The 6,525-nt window shown below is 43.6% G+C and overlaps 1 long non-coding RNA gene across 1 annotated transcript; it reads right to left on the reverse strand.

Annotated features, from left to right (window-relative positions):
- Positions 1 to 649: 649 nt before the first annotated feature.
- Positions 650 to 5,782, reverse strand: LOC310769199. Its single transcript, XR_014551517.1, has 4 exons — positions 5,669 to 5,782; positions 2,663 to 2,779; positions 1,892 to 2,044; positions 650 to 789 (listed from the first exon to the last, which is right to left on the reverse strand). It is a non-coding gene; the product is annotated as an uncharacterized lncRNA (long non-coding RNA).
- Positions 5,783 to 6,525: the final 743 nt, after the last annotated feature.

A 6,525-nucleotide genomic window follows, 5' to 3' on the forward strand; every position in this document is an offset into this window, starting at 1 on the left:
ATCCCTCTGCCCTGATGCCCCTTGTGCATTAGAGGAAAAGGGTGTGCTGTAAGGAGCCTGTTGTACTTGTTTATGTTCCCCGCACAATGCAAAACCCTGTCCCTGAGTGAGTCTGTCCCCTCTAGTTCTTACCTAATTATAACAGGTGTAGATTGGAACCCAAAACAGAATAGAAACTTACTTGTCAGCTGGAAAATCCAAGCTTGCACTAGCTTGTATTAGAAATACGTAGAAATTACCAAAACCTTCTACTAGAAGCCAGACTATAAATGATTTCTACACATTAAACCAATGCTTTCTGTACTTCAGAAATGCAAGGCAGGACAGTGCTATCTGGTCCTACACCCTCCCTTGTATCCCTTGAGGAGCCTACTGTACCTTCGTAAACACCCCACACAATGCAAAACCCTGCCCATGAGTGAGTCTGTCCCCTCTAGTTCTTAAGTAATTTTAGCAGGGGTAGATTGGAACCCAAAACAGGACTAGAGCATCCTCCTTTTCCTCAGAGAAAGAAATCAAAGCTATATACACATAACACATATAAAAAGCAAACAAAGATTAGTCATTGCTTTTCTGGCAGTGACAAAGAGACAGAGGAGCAAATTTTCTTGGCTGATTGGAAATAATACTCACATGAAGCCAGGGAAGAAAAATCAATGCACTTGGTCTCATTGCCAAGGCAGCTGACAGTCCCCTGATTTTCGCAATTGGGAGTGCGTCCATAATCGGTGAGGCCGAAGCAGGCTGGGCACTCTAAACCATTGGGGGAAAGATCCTCACGAGGTGGAACTACCAAAGTAAAAACCTACAGTGAGTATATGGATGCACTTCATCTCCCCTTCTCTTAGTTGTTAACTTTATTTCATTTTTTTCATGGTTTCTAGTAACTTCTAATCATAGCTGGAAGTGCTACATCCATATTGTACTCTATATTTGGCATCAGCTTTGCAGAACAGTAACATCTGCTGAGCGTCTATAAATAATGATTTTGTGTTACACCTTTTGTCAGGTATGCTCATTTTCATTCTTTTTTCCGGAGTTCTTACTTTGTACAGTGGTACCTCAGGTTACAGATGCGTCAGGTTACAGACGCTTCAGGTTACAGATTCCGCCCGCTAACCCAGAAATAGTACCTCGGGTTAAGAACTTTGCTTCAGGATGAGAACAGAAATCGCGTGGCGTCAGCGGGAGGCCCCATTAGCTAAAGTGGTGTTTCAGGTTAAGAACAGTTTCAGGTTAAGAACGGACCTCCAGAACGAATTAAGTTCTTAACCCGAGGTACCACTGTATGTGGTGATCTAGCAAGCTATTTGAAGCTATAGTCAGCTGCATTCTCTTAGAAGTAATCTCCTGTCTCTGGGTGCAAGCAAGTAGTTGGCAAACCCAGAACCCAAATTTGGTAGAGCTATGTCCAGATTTTCCAGATTTTTTCCACATCCATGCCTCCAGCCCCAGCCCTTACGTGTTTGAAGTTTGACTGATCATCTACTTCATCCATTCCAGATTCATCATAGAGTCATGGAACTGTTGAGCTGGAAGGGACCCTAAGGGTCATCTAGTCCACCCCTGTAATTCAGGATACCCAACTAAAGCATCCAGGACAGATGGCCATCCAATCTGCTTCAAAACCTCCAATAAGGTGATTCCACACTGTCCTGATTAAGACCATTCCACTGTAAAGCAGCTCTTACTGTCAGAAAGTTTTACCTGAAGTTTAGTTGGAATCTCCTTTCTTGTAACTTAAATGATTCAAGGATGAGATATTTATCAGACCCTTGCAGCTTGTGTCTGAATGGACTGAAAGACAAAGATGCTATACTTTGCCTGTAACTGGGTGGAAGTCAAATGACGGGTTAATAAGCCATTAACTTTCAGAGACGCAGATACTTACCATACAGAGGTTCTTTATTACACTTCTCTGTTCCGCAGCAGAAGACCTTCATCTGGAGGTATCTACCATTGGCTGAAGTTAAACTGTAATCACCTGAGTGGCAACGTTGGGAATGACCACATCCCCGGTAAGTTGCCACTTTATACTTTGGAACTGCAAAGAACAAAAGGAAACAAATCACAAGATCTGTGAGAATTCTGATTAATTCCTTCCAAATGTATTTATTTTTAATGATGCTTCCTATTAACTAAATTGTTTACTCTTCCATGAGAAACTACGTAATGCACAGTTCTTGAATCAATAGATGAACCTAATCACCCTGTCCTGAACCAGCTACATAATCAGGGTACCCCATTAGAAGGGTCTCGATGGAAGTCTCCGTTCCCAGCGATGTCCTTATCACGTCAAGTCAATCTGGGTAGATTGGTGCCTGGTGAGAGGCCATATTTCATGACATGACCCTGAAGGGTTTCAGCCCTCCAGCAGGAGACTGGAATGGATTTACAACCAATGCCTGAGCCAAAATTCTACCTACACCTGTAATCAATAAAGTTGTGGCCATTTTTAATCTAGATCATTTTCTGCGTGAGTTCATTCTATCACACCTCACACAGGGGAGGGTGGCACTGCGACTGGTACCGAAACCATGTACAGCACATTGTGCTATTTAGAAAAAAGCTGCTATTTAAATGCAAGTTATAATTTTAAAAATTATATTAATTTACACATGAACATGGGGTGAACAAGAGTAATTGAAAAGTTTCAGCTCACCTATATTGTTATCCAGAACACCAGAAACACAGATTTTATTAGAGTAACAGAGCGTAGATCCATTGTTTTCACATGAAGTTGCCCTACTATGACAGTCAGAACATTCCAGAGATGTCACTGTATAAAGGAGATGCAGGTTGGTGCAGGAGATATCCTGAGATGGTAACGAGCTTAATGCTACATTGGATGGAAATGGAAAGTAAGTCGATATAAAACATGAGAACCCCACATGCAAGTACCATATTTTTTGCCCTATAGGATGCACTTTTCCCCCTCCAAAAATGAAGGGGAAATGTGTGTGTGTCCTATGGGGCGAATGCAGGCTCCTTGGCTTCAGCGATAGCAATGCGAAGCCTCTGAAGCCTGCGCTCCGGAGGCTTCGTGTTGCTTTCACTGAAGCCAGGAGAGTCTGCTATTTGAGGCTGGCGGTGGGGGAAAGCAGCGCTTCCCCCCAGCGCCAGCCCCAGAGGATCAGGGGGGTAGCGGGAAGGCATGTGACGCCTTCCCGCTACTCTCCGACCTGGTTTGGAGGCTGGCGGTAGGGGAAAGCAGCGCTTCCCCCCAGTGCCAGCCATAGAGGATGGGGGGGCAGCGGGAAGGCGCGCGACGCCTTCCCGCTACTCTCCGACCTGGTTTGGAGGCTGGCGGTGGGGGAAAGCAGCGCTTCCCCCCAGCGCCAGCCCCACAAGCTGGGTCGAAAAGCCCGCAGGATCCACGCAGCCTTTAAAGAGCGCGCCGCTCTTGGGGGCTTTTCCCCAAGGAGGGAGAAGGGACTGACTGGCCGAGTCAGTCCCTTCTCCCTCCTGTGGGCTTTTGCGGGAGATGGGGGAATTCCCCCACCTCCCGCAAAAGCACGCAGAAGCTGCGCGCTCTTTAAAGGCTGCACGGCTTCTGCTGGCTTTTCTACGAGTTGGGCGAATTCCCCCACCTCGTAGAAAAGCCTGCAGGATGCCGCGCACCCTTTAAAGAGCGCGCCGCTCTTGGGGGCTTTTCCCCGAGGAGGGACAAGGGACTGACTGGCCGTTTCAGTCCCTTCTCCCTCCTGGTCGAAAAGCCCGCAGCAGTCGCGCGTGGCTCCTGTGGGCTTTTGCGGGAGGTGGGGGAATTCTGCCACCTCCCGCAAAAGCAGGGAGAAGGTCTTGGAGTAGCGCACAGGCACAGGGAGAAAAATACGGTATATCAAATATATTTCAGATTTATACATTAAATTTATGAAGGCAAATGCATGTTGATCACCCTAGTGCTGTTTTACAAACAAGCCAAAATACTTTAAAGTGGGAGAAGGTGTCCTTCTTCCTAAGGAGGTGGCAGACAAGCGGGTAAATATGTTTTAAACGGGAAGGCTGTCACTTTGATAGTAATGACTGGGTGCCAATGCAACATTCCCATCCCAGTAATTAGGAACAGAATCTTGATGTGTGTTGATTGTTTTATGTAGTGAACTGTCCTGTGATTTTTGAATGAAGGGCGGTATACAAATTTAATAAGTAATAAATAAATAAGTAAATTTTGTGCTCTTCTGTCTTTCACAATGGGGCCTCAAAAATTATTTGGAGGTGTTCAGTACATACTGTCAATAAGAAAACCTATCTATAAATTACTCTAAGAGAAAGATTAAATAAGATTAAGATTTTGGCTGTTGTCTTTGTCCATGGAGTTTTCTTGGCAGGGATACTGGAGTGGCTTGCCGGTTCCTGCTCCAGGTGGATCACGTTTGGTCAAAACTCTCCACTATGACCTGTCCATCTTGGGTGGCCTTGCACGGCATAGCTCATAGCTTCTCTGAGTTATTCAAGTCCCTTCGCCATGGCACAGACTGCAAGAACATCAAACCTCTCCATTCTTAAGGAAATCAGCCCTGAGTGCTCACTGGAAGGACAGATCCTGAAGCTGAGGCTCCAATACTTTGGCCACCTCATGAGAAGAGAAGACTCCCTGGAAAAGACCCTGATGTTGGGAAAGATGGAGAGCACAAGGAGAAGGGGACGACAGAGGACAAGATGGTTGGACAGTGTTCTCAAAGCTACCAGCATGAGTCTGACCAAACTACGGGAGGCAGTGGAAGACAGGAGTGCCTGCCGTGCTCTGGTCCATGGGGTCAAAAAGAGTCGGACACGACTAAACGACTAAACAACAACCCAACAACAACAAGATTTTTGGCAAAAGCAGTCCTAGGTGTAAATGGAGTTTAGATCAGCAAGCTATAGAACAAACCTGCTCATGAAATCCCTATGTATCCTGTTTGGTTAAACCCATCTTGGAAGTGTCAGATGGACACAATGAAATTCAAACACAGAAAACCATAGTGGAATTGATGAAGTTTATCACAATAAGGGAGGGCAGCTGAATGAACCTGTCCTAAAGATATTTGGTAGCAAAGTGCTTACTAAAATGCTCTGTGGTATTGAATAAAACATTTTTTGAAGTTAAACTCTTTCCCATCAGTAATATCAACAGTTCTTATTTGTACAGTATCCAGGTGGCCAACCAATAAGGCAAGAGATGATTGCACTCAGTTCAGATTACTACTCTTTTCCAGACCTGACCTCTGCATTGACCTTATTTACTTATACTATAATAATAATAATAATAATAATAATAATAATAATAATAATAATATTTATTTATACATACATACATACATACATACATACCCTGCCCATTTGGCTGGGTTTCCCCAGCCACTCTGGGTGGCTTCCAACACAATATTAAAATATAGTAATGCATCAAACATTAAAAGCTTCCCTAAACAGGGCTGCCATATTATGGTTAGTCATATTCCTCCATCACATAAATACATGTTTGGAATAGACTATACTTGGCTGTTATGGCTTAAGTGCTTAAACATTTGAGTTGACTCTCTCCTACTTTCCTTGTAACACAGATGTCCTTACACTCCATTATGCTCATCTATTTTACTCACTCTCCTTCCATCCCCAGGAGTAAACATTTTCAGTGTCATTGAAAGATGATTAAAAGAATCCAATTCTGCTGGTTCCTAGTTACCTGGAGAAAGCAGGGCCAAGAGGAGGCAGGTGCTCAGAAGTGCTTTCTGCATTCTTGAAAGATTTGGCGACTCAGAGCAGAGATTTTCCAAGGCAGAGAACTGGCGCTGGTAGAGTCTTACATGGAGATACTTAAAGGCTATAGACATGATGTGGGCAACTCTTGGGAATAAAAGGTTCAGTGAGGTCTGGGAGTGGATACTGTGTGTTTGCCAAGAAATTCAACGCTCTGTGCCAAAATTGGCTGATTTATTCATCTTTGAGCTCCATTAGCTGTTGCCAGACACTTCTCAGAATTCTTTTTCTATATAATTATTTTTCAATTTACTCGTAACTCATATTAGCTTTATATTACATGGATGCACTGAAATGTATATGCAGCCAATGCCTGAGCCCAAATTCCACCTACACTATTTTTAATACAGATCATTGTCTGTGTAAGTTCATTCTATTGCACCACACAGTACTCACTGCACAGGGGAGGGTGGAACTGCAGGCCTCAGATGTATCGCCTTCACATGGGGTTGCATTACGATGACAGTAGGAGCATTTCAGAGTTGTCACTGCATTAAAGTGATAGAAGTCGATGGTTATGAACTTAATGGTATATTGGATGGAGATGGAACAGTAAGTCTATATAAAACATGAAAGCCCCACATGCAAGTATGTCAAATATATTTCAGATTTATCCTTCAAATTTTAAATTTAAATTTGAGAAAAATCAGAATATGCAAGAGTTAAAATACTAAACAGATTAAAACTGCAAAAACCTTCTAAGCATCTCAGTAGGCTTGTCTAAACAAGAATGTTTTTAGTAGGTGCTGAGCAGAATACAGTGAGTGCACCTGACTGTTCTCA

This window comes from Podarcis filfolensis (assembly GCF_964270895.1).
Source record: "Podarcis filfolensis genome assembly, chromosome: 8".
Lineage (NCBI taxonomy): Eukaryota > Metazoa > Chordata > Lepidosauria > Squamata > Lacertidae > Podarcis > Podarcis filfolensis.